Genomic DNA, 17492 nt, shown 5'->3' with positions numbered 1-17492 from the left:
TAAGGTATTTTGGGTGGTTGCTAGGGGGTTCTGGGTGGTTGCTATGGTGTTGCTAGGGTGTTCTAAGGTATTTTGGGTGGTTGCTAGGGTGTTCTGGGTGGTTGTTAGGCAGTTGCTAGGGTGTTCTGAGTGGTTGCTATGGTGTTGCTAGGGTGTTCTAAGGTATTTTGGGTGGTTGCTAGGGTGTTCTGGGTGGTTGCTAGGCGGTTGCTAGGGTGTTCTGGGTGGTTGCTATGGTATTGAGGGCGGTTGATATGGTGTTACTAGGTGGTTGGTAGTTGTCACAGATGGTTACTATGGAGTTTTTATAGAGTCCTTAGCATGATCTTGGTATGATTTAGCACTTAACTAATTGATATTAGCATGTAGCTATTCACTGCTAGCATGTGTAGCATGTTGGAAGTGCTGTTTGCTAGCATGAGTCAAAAGAGCCAAACCTCATCTCTATACGATGTTCTGATACAGAGATATAGGTCTTGCAAAACGGTTGCTAGGGTACTCAAGTTTGGTTGCTATGGAGTTGCTTGGGAGCTTGAAACTTTAAACTTAAAACGTTTAAAGTGGTTTGAAGTTTAAAGTAGTTTACGAGTTTTGAGTTTACAAGTTTAAATGAGTTTAGAGTTTAAGTTTAAATGAGTTTAGTGTGTGTGTGTGTGTGTGTGTGTGTGTGTGTGTGTGTGTTCACACACACACACACACACACACACACACTCAGAGTTTATGAGTTTAGAGTTTTTAAGTGTATAAATTGATGAGTTTATAAGTGTTAGAGTTTTTGAGTTTAGAGTTTATAAGTTTTAAATGAGTTTAGAGTTTATAAGTTTTAATGAGTTTAGAGTTTATAAGTTTAAATGAGTTTAAGAGTTCAGAGTTTATTAATTTATGAGTTTAAGAGTTCATAAGTCTATGAATTCATGAGTTTATAAGTTAATTAGTTTATAAGTGTATAAGTTTAGAGTTCATTAGTTTAAATGAGTCTCATTGGCTAATATAGTATATAGAACGGCAGTTTGGTTTAGTCTTCAAGGTATTTTGATTTGAATTTTCGTCGGTTGGTGAGTTTGAATCTGGATTTGAATTTTTTAGAACTCCCCAATGTAAGTCAATGGGAGTTTTTCCGAGTTTTGATCGTCATTTTTAGGAAAACCGTAAGTCCGATCAGTCTGAAAAGATATAGCACACTAAGTCAGAACAGTTTGAGTGTCTGAGCCGAGTTTGGAGTATGTAGAGTTAAAGCTCTAGGAGGAGTTTGAGTCAGATTTTTTTCCGCTCAGAAGAATAATAATAATAATAAGTTTAAGTACAATATCAGTATGTTGGCTCTCTCAAGCCAACTTAATAATAATAAGTTTAAATAGGATTTCAATATGTTGGCTCTCTCAAGCCAACTTAATAATAATAAGTTTAAATAGGATTTCAATATGTTGGCTCTCTCAAGCCAACTTAATAATAATAATAATAATAATAAGTTTAAATAGGATTTCAATATGTTGGCTCTCTCAAGCCAACTTAATAATAATAAGTTTAAATAGGATTTCAATATGTTGGCTCTCTCAAGCCAACTTAATAATAAGTTTAAATAGGATTTCAATATGTTGGCTCTCTCAAGCCAACTTAATAAGTTTAAGTACAATATCACTAAGTTGGCTCTCTCAAGCCAACTTAATGAGCTGATATAGTGTCTTTACAAATAATAAAAAAAGACTAAAAATAATAAAATAAAATAAACACTTTTGCAATCAATTCTGAGTGACTTGTACATGATTTTATTCATTGAAAAAAATAATTTATCCACCCTGAGATTTAAATGTAATATATGTGTAACACGTTCAGAAGAACATTAGTCTGCTATTTAAAAAAAATTATGCAGTAAAGATGGATGGTAACTTTTTTTTTTTTTTACATTAGCCAAATGTTTTTCATGTATTTACACATTCACTTCACTGAGTCCAGTTGCATCACATTTTAATGTTCATTTACTTGATAATGTAGAATTGTAGAATATGTAGCTAATATTCAGAAATGTGCTTGAATAAGGCCTACAGCCTGATGAATTTAAAACACTATCACTTTAAGTATGGTAAAAGGTGTAAAGACGTGACTTCATCATTGACAGTGAGTGGTATTGGACACACACAATAATAACAAAGCTGTAAGAAAACAGACCATGATGAGGAACGTAATATTTGATAGTTTATTTTCATTACTGTCGCTACTTCCTGCTATATTTCCGCATAAGCTCCTCCCATTTGCGGCGTAAACTCCTCCTACTTGCACATTTCTGAAATCCCTCCTACTTGCGGCGTAAGCTCCTCCCACCTGCAGGTCTCCGGGCTGCAGCGATACATACATGGATCAGGGCGGGTCTGTTAGAACGGCAGTGTCTGTCAACACTCGTGGGCGGGGCCTGTGCTGTAGTGACGTCACTAAAACAGCATTCTGAAAACAGGTCGTTGGGAGACACTGCTGATGATTTATGGGGATTAATAAAAAAGGAGTGAGTGGATTTTTATCACTATTGGCTGGTTGTGTACACACACTGCCAACAAACATTTATGTCCAAACAGCATGCAAAAGTGAATTTTGCATAATACGGGACCTTTAAAAGCATGTCAGTGGGCAGTAGCAGAAATTATTTGTCAAGCAGATAACAGATTCTTAAACATGAGAATGAGGATAAATGTTGAAATGAATGATCCACAGTACAAAATGGAAATGCAGAACGTTTCTGCTTATTGTTGACAATACACAATCACATATTCCAAACAGGAATGGCCTTAAATGAGAAATCTTTTAAGGATTATTTTGCATATAGATGTTACATTTCAATCAAACACCAGTGCAATCTTTTGTTTGTTTATTTTATAAATATATATTTATACTTATATTTTGCTTATAGTTTCTGTAATTAGCAAAGAACATCTGTGTTAAATAGGAATACATTGTAATAATGTTAATCAAGCTGACTAAATCACACGACTGTGCAGCAGTTCCAACACACTCACAATAAAAATACAATATAATTTAAAACAAAGACAAGCTTATTATACAAAGGAAATAATATTACAGATCTAGACAAATTGGGTTGCTTATAGTTAAAAGAATGTCAAGAACGATCATTTAGGCTAGATGTATTTTTCACATTTTTGGTCACAAAATATTTTTTTTATGACACAAGTCAAGTTTTGATGGCTTTGCAATATTGATAAAATGTTAGAATATTAATAATGAAAAATGACGCAGTTTTAATCTCCCTTTTGGTTATTTCAATACTTAATTGACGACAGAACACGACGTACATGCTCGTTTCTTTTGCGTGATACAGGGCGTGCTGCATTTGCGCTTGATATTGAAGAGTGCGCGCCGCGAGCACACGGCTGATACGACAGGAAAGATTTACTGACATATAGCCTGACAACATCTGGTCTGACAGAGGACTGTGTGGCGGTGCAGACTGCGTTATTTATTCTCTTTTTTTAATTGCTGTGAGATTGTTTGCTGTTGCGCAAATCCTGGAGATATTCTAGGCTGAAATCACTCACGTGGTGCGTCTGCAGAGACAGACTTCAACAATCACTAGTCAGAGACAGCAGCAAAGCCAAAGCACAATGAAATAAGGCAACTTATGATTTCGGGGGTTTACATACTAGGCTATTGTCCAGTTTCATTTTTGTCAGTCAACTTTTCAAAAAACATTCGGGGCTGAAGCCCCGGCAAAATCGTTAATGCATGTGCTGAGGGGGTGCTAGATCATTGACGGGGGGACCTGCGCAATTATATATAGGCCTATATATATATATATATATATATATATACACACACACTATTAAAAAATGAGCAAAACTTGGCCACTATATATTTAATATTCAATTATTTTAATGATCACAATTAAAGTTTTAATTTTATTAAATTGAACAAGCACAACATTCAGCATTCAATCAAATATTCTAAAAGATGTATTAATTAATAATGATGTTACATAATATGTGTGCGTGCAACAAGCAAGATGTGCGTTTGTGAAACTCACTGAGTGGTCAGGGGTGTTCACTGATATGCTCACACAAAAATTGCTGCAAAAGACGCTTTCCAACAGGTTTTATCGTAGTTTTTGTCCAAGTTTTTTTGTTTGTTTGTGTTTGACAAAAACTACGATAAAACCTGTTGGAAAGCGTCTTTTGCAGCAATTTTTGTGAGCATATCAGTGAACACCCCTGACCACTCGGTGAGTTTCACGTCTTTGTAAACGAAAGTTTAATGCGTTTTTAGGAAGGATTGTTCCAGTGCCCATAGGCTGCCATTCTGTAGGTGGGGGGGAGAAGCGAAATAAACCTAAAATTCTCGGGCCAGCAGCATGTGTCCAAATTTTAATCTTAACCGTTCTATTTCATCAGTTCACAGTTCACTAGTTCACAAATTTTTTGAAATTTTTTTGTTTTTCAAAATTTAAAAACAAATATTTATGAGTAATATTAACTGTGTTTATATGCCAGTAATATTAACTTTTTTTATTTCCTCTAAACCTTTGTAAAAATATTCCATACAACCACCGGTGTAACTACATGACATTGGCCTTTATTGTCGATGAGTAGCCTAACGTTACAGCAATACAGCATATTTTACACTGTTTTAACACGTATACAATATTGCCTACATTGGGGGATTCATTGGCACCATTTATTTTCAAGCATGTTAATGGCATATTTTTATGAATGAAGACCAGTATCACTGATATAGCTACTTATGTCTCGATGAAAATTTATTTTTCCAAAATTTGAAACATTTATTAGGCTTAAAAAAATATAACAACTTTTAAGTGAACTTAAAACAATCCTCACTTAAACCCATAATAAATGTCATATTTACCTGTACCTGTCTAACCGATGTGAATTATATAGAAATTGAATACGTTTATAAAACAGTCCGCACTGCATAAATTATAAATGAAAAATAGATTAATCCTTAAGCGTTGAGCAGTTAGTAATTTTCTCTGTTCCCATTGTTCTTTGATTAACGACGGGATTTTGGAAAGTGTCCCCATAGGAAATTACGCCCGTGGGTAGGACATCATCCCCAAGCTTCATGAACTAGCGCTCCTTTCACCGACAACGCTAACGTGACGTATAAATCTCAATCACACTTGCCAGGCCCCGCCCTGCTCTGCTTCTGATAGGCTTGTAACGTTAGTAAGAGCTGCGTTCCTTTCATATGATTGGTAGGTGAAATCAATTGACTCGAAAATATTAAACCGCATGCAAGTTCCAAGTTTTTTTTTCTTCCTCACGGCCGCACGCCGGAGATCCGGCACGGTGCCGGAATACTTTAAGCCCTGAACATTGCGTCTGTATGTTCTTTCGCATTAAATAAAATGATTTAAAGCACATTAATGATTATACAGATAAAGTAAAACATACACACACCTGAATTTCACAGAGGAAATGCACCAATTCTGCGCCGCTGAGGAGAGAAGAGGAGAACTGTTCTGGACTGAAGAGTGAAGACTGAGGAGAGGAGAGGAGAACTGTTCTGGACTGAAGAGTGAAGACTGAGGAGAGGAGAGGAGAACTGTTCTGGACTGAAGAGTGAAGACTGAGGAGAGAAGAGGAGAACTGTTCTGGACTGAAGAGTGAAGACTGAGGAGAGGAGAGGAGAACTGTTCTGGACTGAAGAGTGAAGACTGAGGAGAGGAGAGGAGAACTGTTCTGGCTTGGAGAGTGAAGACTGAGGAGAGGAGAGGAGAACTGTTCTGGCTTGGAGAGAGTTCAAACAGCGCGCGCTCACTCAACCGCTGAGCTGTCGTCACGTCAGAGGGTGGGGGAGGGGTGTGTTGTTTTAATTGAGTAAACTTAATAAATTTCTTATGCGTGTTAAATATTAATAATATTGATTTTATTTAAGAAATATTTGTGGTTTTTGAAACAGAACAGTTTAATTATCCATTCTCAATTTTTTTTTATTGAACAAAAAGCACAGGGGATACAATATCAAGCACAAAAAATAAAATAAAATAAAATAAAAAACAAGACAGTAAACTCAAAGTAGCCTAAAGCAAGGCAGTAGATAAGGGATAGTCTACTAAAAAAAAAAAAAACAATTCACAAAACAATCATAGAAACTACAAATACAAAAAATGAGTAGGCCTACAAGTAATTAGAAATAAATAACATTGAGAATACATAAATAAATAATAATTTATAAAGAAACCATAATTTCTTTGAGCAGCAAAGAAGTTTTAGCAGCTTTCTTATTAGCTGATAAACAAAGAGAGTCATAAAATAATTTTAAATCAACACAAAAAAGTATAAAATTGGGCTTCGAAACAGTTACTTTACACTTATGAAGATAAAACTATATCCATTCTCAAATATCGTGATGGAAATTTCACAAATATATTAGCTCAGTGTATTTTAAATAAATACTTGGTTATTCAAATACTAAATTATTTTAGTGAAAAACTTCAAACTTAAATATAACTAAATTTCAGACAAAATTAATTGTTGGAGTTTTAGTCAATTATTTATGTATGTTCAACTCAAACTATCAAGTAAATGATATTCAGAGATTTTATTAAGTTAATAAAGTTAATTATTACTGTGATATTATTTTTTAGAGTGATACGCATAAGAATCACTTCGACATTTAGGAAAGTTTTATGTTTGTAGGTTAAGAACAGAACTGTTGTATACCATAGTTGTACTGTGATAAAGTTTAGAGAAATCGTCACAAATGAAAATGAAATCTGGTGATGCAGGATTTAAAATGAAAACTATTGATATGTGAAATATGCAACTGTATCTTGCAGAATACACTGTAATAAATAATTTTGCAATTAAAATGTGTGCTTGTGTGTGGTTTAAATGTTGTGTTTCATCTAAGGCTGATTATACAGTATATAACCATGATTGACTACAGGCATATAGGGCTCGACTCAGGACAAGATAAGAACAAGCATGAGTGAAGTACAGCTTTACACTGACTGGTAAACTGCACTGTGTTTTATACACGTCCATGCTGGACATTCATATTAAATTAGCATTATTTTCCTATGTTTTTACATCATGAAAATCTATATGGCTTTAGTTGTATGTAGGACATATGACATAATATGATTAAAAATACATTAATATTATGCAATTTATATATGTGGTTTTTGCAGCATATATGTCCCTTACAATATTCTGTTGGAACATATAAGAATCACAGGAGTTTTTAGCAAACCTTTTCCATATGGGAATCCACAAGTGAAGGAGCACTTCAGTGAGCTGATGCAGTGTGTTTCAGCTGGATACGGCAGTGGACCGGCTTGGCAAAACAAAAACTTTCTTGACTGACTACCGCGGTAAAGGCTTTGCTTCAGCTCCAGCTTTAGCAAGAGAGATGTGTGAAGAAATGAAAGTGGATTGTAACCCAGGTTCAAAAACATTCGTAGTCTGAGTCAGTTTTATGAATACAGTTAGACTAAACAACCAAGAAATGTGAAGCAAATAATAAATAAGATAAAAGGCTGAAATACAAATTATTTCACATTAGATAAGATTTATTTGTAATATTAGGCAATATAAATAGTTGCAATAAAATATTATTTTATTTTGAGCTCTTTGTCTGTGCTGCGCAGGTGAGCAGCCAATCAACTGCGATTAGGTCAAGCTGACTCCGCCCCCTCTGGGAAGCTGCGTAGAAAGAAAGTTCGAGAGAACACAAGAAGAGAAACGTGAGCTAGAAGTGTTGATTTATAACTGCGCAAAATGTTGATTTATTAAAAGTCATTTGTAGATGTTTTGTTGTGGAACGAATTGAAGTAGTTTGGAAAGAACTTACCTTTATCCTGTTGATCCGTGTGACTGTTGTTGCGCTGGAATCCAATGAGTAGCGTTACCCCCAATTTCCACCAGATGCGTAACGGCTGCGGAACGGCTGCGGCCATGACTGACAGCTGAAGTCACGAGGACCCACGAGATCTCGCTAATTCACGTATGATCGCGCGATATGTAGTTTCTATAAACAGAACGTTATGACGAATGGTATATTATGACGTTTTCAAGGTGTAGTGTAGGGAAATATGATCCGCCATGATCACGGTGTATTTTATTTTGAAAATTAACCGGATCTTTTATTTTGTTTTGTTTTGTTCTGTTTTTTTGCTCGACTTCCTGTCCTGCGCACTCTGTCCTGTAGTGCTGCGGAGCTCTCCGGCATCCGGCAAAAATAGAAGCTCTGCGTATCTGCTCCGGAGGGCTGCGGATCGCCGGAGTCGGAACGCAGCTGTACCGCATTCAGTGGAAATACACTCATTGACTTTAATGGAAACCTATTGACTCCGCCGCCGTGCCGGAGCCGTAACGCAGCCGTTACGCATCTGGTGGAAATTGGGGGTTAGGCCATCGTTGCGTCATCCGGTGGAAACCTGAAAGAAAATAGGAAATATCATTAATACACAAAGGAATCTGTGAGTTAAAATGTTTATTTTAATATACATATTGAAATATGGTGATTCAGTGGTGTATTGGTGTATTTTTGAGAGGAAAAATGTTCAGTTTTGTATGGAGTAAATTTATACACTGTTATAAAAATATGTACAGAGCTGTAAAAAAATGTATGTAAGTGTGGATTGATTAAGAATATTGTCCTGTGTGTGTGCGCAGGCCAGTTTTGTTATCTTAGAATTTAGATTCTGGATTCTTCTGTTCGAGGACTGCTTTATGAACACTTCAAATGTGCACTGTGTGAAGATGGCGGGCCACCCTTGAGACGACCAAAGACACTTACCTTTTGCCTTCCTGGACATCTGCATTGCTTCCAACGAAATATTTCATTGGGTTCTTGAAGGTTTGGAGTATTTACATCATTTCATTTTTGAGCACAGGATCATTCTTTATAAGGAACTGAGAAAAAATATCATTTGTTATCATCTGGACTGACATTATCGAACTGTGCATTCTAAAAGGTTACTGAACAGATTTTTGTTCATGCAATTTTATGTTTATGGTGTAAATTTGTATATGTGATTTCACATACACTGTATTTGGGTTATTTTTTTCCCTAAATGTGTTGTTAGAATTGGTTTGAGTTAATTCAAGTGTTAAATTTGAGCTATTATTGACATAAGGTCATAAGTAAAGGAAGAAATCTAGAATTTGAACATTTTGAGTCGAGAACAAAATTTAATTTATTTAGAGGGAAAGAATTTCTTTTGTGAAGTTCCATTTAAAATTAATTCAGTTACCTTATTTGGTGAAAAGTCCGATTTTAAGTTAATTTATGCACTTTTGATTTACATTTATTTTGTTTGTTTTTGTTACTTTCTATACAGTGATATATATACATACACAATTTGTGTATTCTGTCAGAAATCTGAAAAAAAAATCCAAATCTCACCTTTATATAAATAAGTACATTTAAATCCTATCCTTGTGTGTGTGTGTGCTCTTGCCTCTTACAAGTTCTTGAGTCTTCTGATGAGTATTAATCTGGTCTAATGCGATCCTGAAAGTAATCTAAGTAAATTCTAGTGAGCCGTTGTCTTTTTTTACTATAAGTCAACCCCTAATCGGCTGACGGGGGTTACAGGATGCTGTTCTCAAAGAGAAGAGGCTGTGATCAACACATAGACAGTTCTCATATGAATGTCCAGATGAGCCCATCAATGATGCACTGAAGAGGATGGAGAACATGTGTAATGTAGTGGTGGATGTGGCCATTGTGTCACTGGAGGAGAGGTTCAAGACCTTGGCAGAGGTCAAGGAGAAGTTTGGTGTTCTTGTCAACTTCCCTAAGATGAAAAATGAAGAACTGATGCAGCAGTGTGTGAGACACTAAGCGGCACTTTAAGTAATGGTGGACAATTAGACATATATGAAAACAACTCGCCCTAGAAATGAGAAGTTTCCCTGACCTACCATCAGCCAACATGACCACCATGGAGATTCCTGAGTTTTATCATGAAAAGCGACTGCAAGAAATCTGCTCAAACGTGTGTGTGCACTGAGAGTATCAGTGACTGTAGCGGCTGCGGAGAGGAGCTTTTCAAAGATCAAGCTGATTAAAACACATGAGGTCTACCATGATTGTGAATCCAGGCCGTATCCAGATCTGACGAAGGACCTTCGCCTGGACCCGATGACAACGCAGTGCTGAAGTGCCAACTCGTCTCTCCCTATGGAGGATCCCTCTACCACTCTACAGATAAGGCGTTGTCGGGAAAATTCGTTTCGCGTTCCTACCCCAAAGCAACAAAATAAAATACAATTCTTTATCAAATTTATAAGGAAAGACAAGTATACTTTGTTTAGGCTTGGCTTGTAGGGAATTCCAAACCTGCGTATATTCAAACGCACATAACTATAGAACCCATTCTAAATGCGCATGTGAACGCCATCAGCGTTTCTCACAGGTTCACGTTTAAAGTTTGTGTAGAGGGAATGGTGTCGTCTTAGCGGCCCCTAATTTAATAACAAATGATCGTTGCGACGGAAGCGAATCAATCAAAACTAACTTTAGCTGGAAAAAAAACGTAACTCTGCTATAAAGCCAAAACAATCTCTGTTACCTTAAAATATACGCTAATCTCTGTAAAGCTGCTTTGAAACAATCTACATTGTTAAAAGCGCTATATAAATGAAGATGACTTGACTTGACTTGACATGAGCCGAGAGCGTCTGAGTGGACCTGCAGAGATCAGCATCAGTCATCATGGGGCTCAAAACTTGGCTTTTGATTCAGTCATTGATGACTTTGAGACTAAGAGCTCTAGTGTGCTGGGCTGTATCATGTAATAGAGTTTTTGCACTTTTTTGTCGATTTGTAGTTTAATTCTTGTGTGATTCTTTTTTTTTTTTTTTTTGATTTTTTTATAAATTATTTATTTCAAAATTTATTTATTTAATATTTATGTTAACATTTATCAGTATTCATGTTATATTATAGTAAGTTGTAATTCATATGAATGATCTATCTAAAATCTCTCCTAGGGAACCAGCGGAGCCTGAGCCGGCCCTGCATTTGAGGGAGAGACACACATGAGTGACAAACTAATATTAGTCAATGAACAATAAACTGGGTTAATGTATTTTAGCATAAAGAAAATAATATTTACCTTTAAGGTCTGTAGAAAATTTTAACTAAATATTGATATTGTGTAGTTTGTGATCCTCCATCAGCAGCTGCAGTTTCTCTCAGCTGTATCAGTGCAGTCACTGTGACGTCTGACTGACAGAGGTTTTTGTACGACTCTTTATCACTGTGTGAACACTGGACCATAGTGTGCACTCTGACAGTAATAATCTCCTGAATCTTCAGTCTGGACTCCACTGATGGTCAGAGTAAAATCAGTTCTGGATCCACTGCCACTGAATCTAGATGGAGTGTTTGAAACTCTTTGGTTTGCAGAATGAATCAGGAGTTTAGGAGCTTCTCCAGGTTTCTGTGAGTACCAGGCCATACAAGTATATGAACCTGGACAGCTATCACGCACTTCTGTGTTTGTTTTGCAGTTTATAGAGACTGATTCACCAGTTTGAACCGTTTTTACAGAAGGAGTCTGAGTCACAGTCACCTGTCCACTGAAACCTGTTAGAAATACTGAGAGTTAGAAAAGAGTATTAGAGTATTTCAATTTAACATTTTCTTGAAACATTTACCTTCAATGCAGAGGCAGAGAGTCCAGATGAAGATGTTGATTGTGTTCATTGCTGTAGTTTAGTCTTGTGTGATGATGAAGAGTGTGTTCTGTTCTGCTCTCAGTCATGAAGTGTTAAACTCACAGCACTATAAACACTCTCAGAGCACTGAAGCATGTGCTGACAATGCAAAGTGACTCTCTCTATTTAAATCATTATCCTGAAGACTGTAGATCAGTCACAAACACATTATCAAACAACTTCCTCATGTTGAGAAATGCTAAGCTATTATACACACATTTCTGAAGAGTCTATTGACAGAATCATACATATTATTGATTCAGTCATTATTAATATTTACATTGCACTTATTTAACAACTGACGAGGAAACTATTGATTTGAAGACATTTATATTAAATATTGATATATTAATTATATTAAGTTGTAAAACGTTGAATTTTCATATAGCTACCAGTCGTGCTTCATTAAGCACACATACTTCTCCAGATTTGTTAAACATCGTTTTCTTGACAGCATTGCTTTAACTGTGTACAAACATCTGATAAACATTTGCAGGGGCGTAGGAGCAATTTTGAACCTGGGGGGGACAGTAAATGCTAGGGGGGTTCGGGGGAAATTTATATATATATATATATATATATATATATATATATATATATATATATATTTAACCCTCTATGGTACGCAATATGATATCAGTGAGGAAAAAATAGTGTGTTATGTTTTTCCTGCTTAAAAATGGACACTATAATCATTATTATTATTTTTTTTTATTAATTAAAAGTTTGTTGCCTCAAGGCAACATTGTACCACAATGGACAAATTTAAACATTTGACATTTTCATGAAGAAGAAAATTATATATTTATTGAAAACATCAATTTCTTTAACTAAACACTTGAACAAACATATTTATCAAGTTTTTAACGAATTACACATTTCATATTTAATAAAAAGTAATATTTATTATCCAACTGTTGCCCTCAGGCAACATTGTACCATCGTGAAACGCAAGTACTACAAACCATCATATCATCAAGTTATCATATCATTACAATCGGTGTTGTTTCAAGGTTAAAACATTAACAATCACCATAACCTCATCCTAACTCTGCTGTCTCTCCGGTAGAGGAGCCAGGCCTCAACAACAGCAAGATCAAACATGTGGAAGACCTCCCTGGCTGACCTAATGACCCGGGTGGGGTCGGGGGGGCCTGACAGGAGCCCCCCGATTATCCGAGACCTCCAGAAGTAGCGCCGCCTTCATCCTCAGTTTGGTGGCACTCGCCCCTGTCCCACTAACCCACTATTTGTCCGATTGCCCACTATAGTGGCTAAATGTCCCGTCGACCCCCGCTGACCAATCACAAGCCACGCCCCCGTCCCACGGACCCACTATTTGTCCGATTACCCACTATAGTGGCCAAATATCCCCTCGACCCCTGCTGACCACTCACAAGCCACGCCCCCGTCCCACGGACCCACTATTTGTCCGATTACCCACTATAGTGGCCAAATATCCCCTCGACCCCTGCTGACCACTTACAAGCCACGCCCCCGTCCCACGAACCAACTATTTGTCCGATTGCCCACTGTAGTGGCCAAATGTCATGTTGACCCCCTTGACCAGTTCCAAGCCACACCCCGTCCCACGAACCAACTATTTGTCCGATTGCCCACTGTAGTGGCCAAATGTCATGTTGACCCCCCTGACCGGTCCCAAGCCACGCCCCCGTCCCACGAACCCACTATTTGTCCGATTACCCACTATAGTGGCCAAATGACCAGTCGGCCCCCGCTGACCACTCACAAGCCACGCCCTCATCCCACGAACCCACTATTTGTCCGATTTCCCACTATAGTGGCCAAATGTCCCGTCGAACCATGCTGAGTTTTCAGTTAGCAAAAATGCAAATACATTTAGATAATTCAAACTTCTTTCCTTACAAATAAAATATACTTTCAAGTATTCAAACCTAGTATGCCTGGTATGGCCTTATGTGGTTCCATTATGGTACAATGTTGCCTTAAAGCAACATGCAGTTTTATGTAATTTCCTATGAAATATTGGATGATATATAATGTAAAGTTTTTGAAAATACCTCTTTACTTACCAATGAAGGTGACTCAGATTTTTTGTAACTGATTATCTGGACAGAAATTAGTGAAAAATGCCCTTTTCAGTGGAGAAAATATGGAGCCATGTGACATGTGCACGTGTGCTGAAAGAGGGACCAAAATGGACCCCTGTGGGTCATCTGACCACTCTTTTGCATTTTCAACGGTTAGTATTTGAGTTCCCCTCCCCTTAGAGAGCATTGACCAATTAAATTTTATTAAGTTTTTATTATAAAAAGCTAAAATAGACTATGTTGCCTGGAGGCAACACCGTACCATAGAGGGATATATGTGGTGTGTGAAATAGGACGGAAATTATTATGGTCGTTGGGATCTGAACCAGGTTTCTTAAGAATGGGAGTTACAGAAGCTGTTTTAAGAGAAGAAGGAACAATTCCAGTGGTAAGTGAAGAGTGAATGATGTTAGTAATGAGAGGGGACAGAAAAGAAACAGTGGCTTTCACAAGCACAGTTGGAAGGGGGTCTAATCTGCAGGTTGAAGATTTGGATTTTTGAATGAGTTCATTAATTTCATTTACTGAGGGTAAGGTAAATGCTGAGAGTAGACAGGTGGGAGCAAATGAAACTGGGACAGGTGAGTTCGGACCAGAAGTAGACATAAGGCGCTGGTGGATATGTTCAATTTTTAAAGAAAAAAATGATAATATAGAATTACAAAAATCAGAGGAATACAAGTGAGGAGGAAGTGGATCCCGAGGTTTTATGAAGTTTGTAATGAGTGAAAAAAAGGCCTTTGAATTTCCTTCACTTGAACTGATTAAACCAGAATAATAGGTGGTTTTAGCTTTAGAAATCGAATCTTTGTAAAAAAGATTGTGATTTGAATACATGTCCTTGTGCACAGTGAGATTCGTTTTCCTATAAAGTCTTTCAAGTTGTTATGTGACATAATATCCAGTAGGGAACTGACTGCAAACAGGCACATCAGGACACAAACGAGCAGACTTATGTGCCAGGGCTGAGCCCCGGAGAGCCCCGGCCCAATTTAACCACTGACTACAACCAAATGACTACATACCATGAACTGTACAAAAACATACTTTATTTAATAAAGAACAAATAAATGAAAACACACCCAGTGTTGTGCCAGTTCATACTTAAAAAGAACTAGCTCAAAGTTCAGTTCACACAGATGATAATGAACTAGTTCACGTTCATAGTTCTTTTTTTTTTTTAAATGAACTAAGTTCACATATCTAAAAATGAACTAGTTCACGTTCATTTGCTAAATTCTTTTAAATATAGGCCACTATCTTACTCAATAGAAACTCTTTACCAGTGCTTAATCGGAGCGCAGAGTCCTGACACTCAAAACGGGGGTTAGAGGTAACGAAAAAAAAAAAAAAAAAAAATAATTACACTGCGTACGTAGCTTCTCTGCAGGGACAGCATGCTGACTGGGTGCTAGATCATTGATGGGGAGCTGCGCAAAACTTGGTCACTAAATATTTAATATTCAGTTATGTTAATGATCACAATTAAAGTTTTAATTTTATTAAATTGAACAAGCGCAACATTCAGCATTCAATCAAATAGGCCTATTCTAAAAGATGTAGACTATTATTAATAATAATGTTATTTCAACACAATATCTCGTTATTTCGAAATAATATGTGTGCGTGCATCTGTAAATCCGGTGACGCGTGTATTGATTTTTATTAATAAACAAGTGTTTTCTCTAAAAGTGTCGACTCGGCTGCAAAGATGAAGTTGACGATCGCCATCTCCGTGTGAACGCGCTTATAGAGAGAAATGCACATGAATAGGATTACATAATCAGAGAGTAGCCTTTTTCTTTTTTCTTTTTGAATTATTTCGTTTAAAGACATTTCAAGCTTTGTGTATTTGATGTATTTGTCATGTCTGTGTGAGGCATACACTGAGTTTCGTTAATTTAGGATGTGCTCTAGTTCACGTGCAATGCAAGTGAGCGCGCGGGCGCCTCCGTTATATTTGTTTCGTCGGCCTATTCATTAAATACAGGCAATTGGTTGATGAAAAATTGATTAAAATTAAGATACAATTTATACAAAACGAAATTCACTTTAAAGAAAGGCTTTATATAACAACTTCAACTTCAACGGTCAAAATCATGTCTGACCCGCTCCATGTCTCATATTGCGCATCATATCTTACTCGGTCGTGCTGTTCACTTTTCATAAATCAACATAAATGGAAAAAAAAAAATAACATTATAATATTTTAACAAATATGAAACGCGCTTTTTTTTAATGGCTACAACAGTATAGTAGGCCTACATAGCCTGCTCTCTATTTGTACAAATTTCTGCACATTAATTTAATTCTGAATTTTCCACACACAAGTTGAAAGGCATTTGTTCAAATCAAGTTCACGGATAATTGTGCGTGCATTTATTAGCCTAATCATTATGATACTAAAATCCTAACAAATAGGCTATGCTATGTACAAAAAATCAGATGAGCCCATAATATGAACGGTTAAGCATTTTCCTCCCATAGAAAACCATTAGGCTATAAGAACGCTTAATGTGGCTTAATGCAGATTAGAATGTCCCCTTATTATGTCGAAATAACGAGATATCGATACTAGGCTTTGTCCACCGTGGTCTCCTTTTTGATCAGCGAAAACGATTTTTGCTTGTTTGGGATCTGACTGTCCAGCGTTGAAAAAGTTAAGCAAACTTTCCTGTCTTTTTGACATTTTTCCCCTGAGTGAAACGATCGAGGCTAACAGCAATCTCAACTCGTACAACAAGCGCGCAAGTCATGTGTCACAAACATTGAACACTACACATACAGTATTTTTTTTTTTCATTTAGGCAATTAATTTTAGTGACACAGGAGGTGCCGGATCCAATAAAAAAGGTTCCGGATTCAATGTCGGAGGTGACGGAACATGTTCCGGCTCAAATTAAGCCCTGGTAAAACCTGACTTTTCAAATGAGCGTGAACGTGAACTGCGCGTGCTGCTCATTCCTGCCAGAGTGAGCGCCGCTCTCGTTCACGTTCATTGTATGAAAAGTGATTCGTTCAGTTCAGCGTTCGGCGAAAATATGAACGCGTTCAGTGAACGTCGTTCATTGAACGCGTTCATGCACAACACTGAACACACCATTTAGAAGATGATCAGGCTGGGACAGAGCCTTGTGATAAAGATGTGATAAATCATCCAGCTGATGAATTCCAGCCCAAAAACTGTTCAAAAACTGCCAAAATGCACACAAAACCGCCCAAAATATGTTATCAGTATTTATTTAAGTATTTTAACTTCCACGTTTCCTTTCCTACGTTACGTTACATTTACAAGAAATAAACACCGGCTGCTGAAGCATACAGTACATAAATAAACCGTTTTAGGTGCATTAGCACCACCTCCTGGACTGGAGTGTTGCCCTCCTTATAAATAAATGATGCCATCAAAACCTTACGCGAAATGACAATATCCTCCACACACTCGTTTGTAAGGCGGCCTCCTGTATTTTTGCTAGTCAATTTTATTTTATCCAGTGACATGATGGGTTTTAACTTCATTCAGGAGATTTTGGTAGTCTGCACAACTGACAGATGACTTTGAGCGCACCGCCAACAGTGTGTGTGTGTAACCATTAATTATAGATTTTATTTGTCTATGATTTAGTAGCCTTTTGATCACATAAATGACAGCTCTAACATTAAATCTTGTTTGGATGTTACAGGGACCGATGAACACACATACTATGAAAGTAATATGATGCCTTGA

At 36.9% G+C, this 17492-nt stretch overlaps 3 long non-coding RNA genes across 3 annotated transcripts in view; all 3 read right to left on the bottom strand.

The window, feature by feature from the left end:
• The window catches only part of LOC311071508, a 71293-nt gene extending 59566 nt beyond the window's left edge, over positions 1-11727 (bottom strand). Inside the window, exons 1-2 of the long non-coding RNA XR_014603882.1 lie at positions 11634-11727; positions 10663-11562 (exon numbers count right to left, since the gene is read on the bottom strand). This is a non-coding gene — a long non-coding RNA (uncharacterized lncRNA). The remainder of the gene's footprint in view (positions 1-10662; positions 11563-11633) is intronic.
• The window catches only part of LOC311071511, a 123795-nt gene that overhangs the window by 84190 nt on the left and 22113 nt on the right, over positions 1-17492 (bottom strand). The window lies entirely within an intron of this gene.
• Positions 7520-10043, bottom strand: LOC311071507. The gene is made up of 3 exons (XR_014603881.1): positions 8764-10043; positions 7816-8401; positions 7520-7667 (listed from the first exon to the last, which is right to left on the bottom strand). It is a non-coding gene; the product is annotated as an uncharacterized lncRNA (long non-coding RNA).

The sequence above is a fragment of the Abramis brama genome, assembly GCF_963993115.1.
Source record: "Abramis brama genome assembly, chromosome: 20".
In the NCBI taxonomy this organism is placed as follows: Eukaryota; Metazoa; Chordata; class Actinopteri; order Cypriniformes; family Leuciscidae; genus Abramis; species Abramis brama.
Note: the sequence above shows the minus strand (reverse complement) of the source record. Positions and strands in the feature narration are given on the sequence as shown.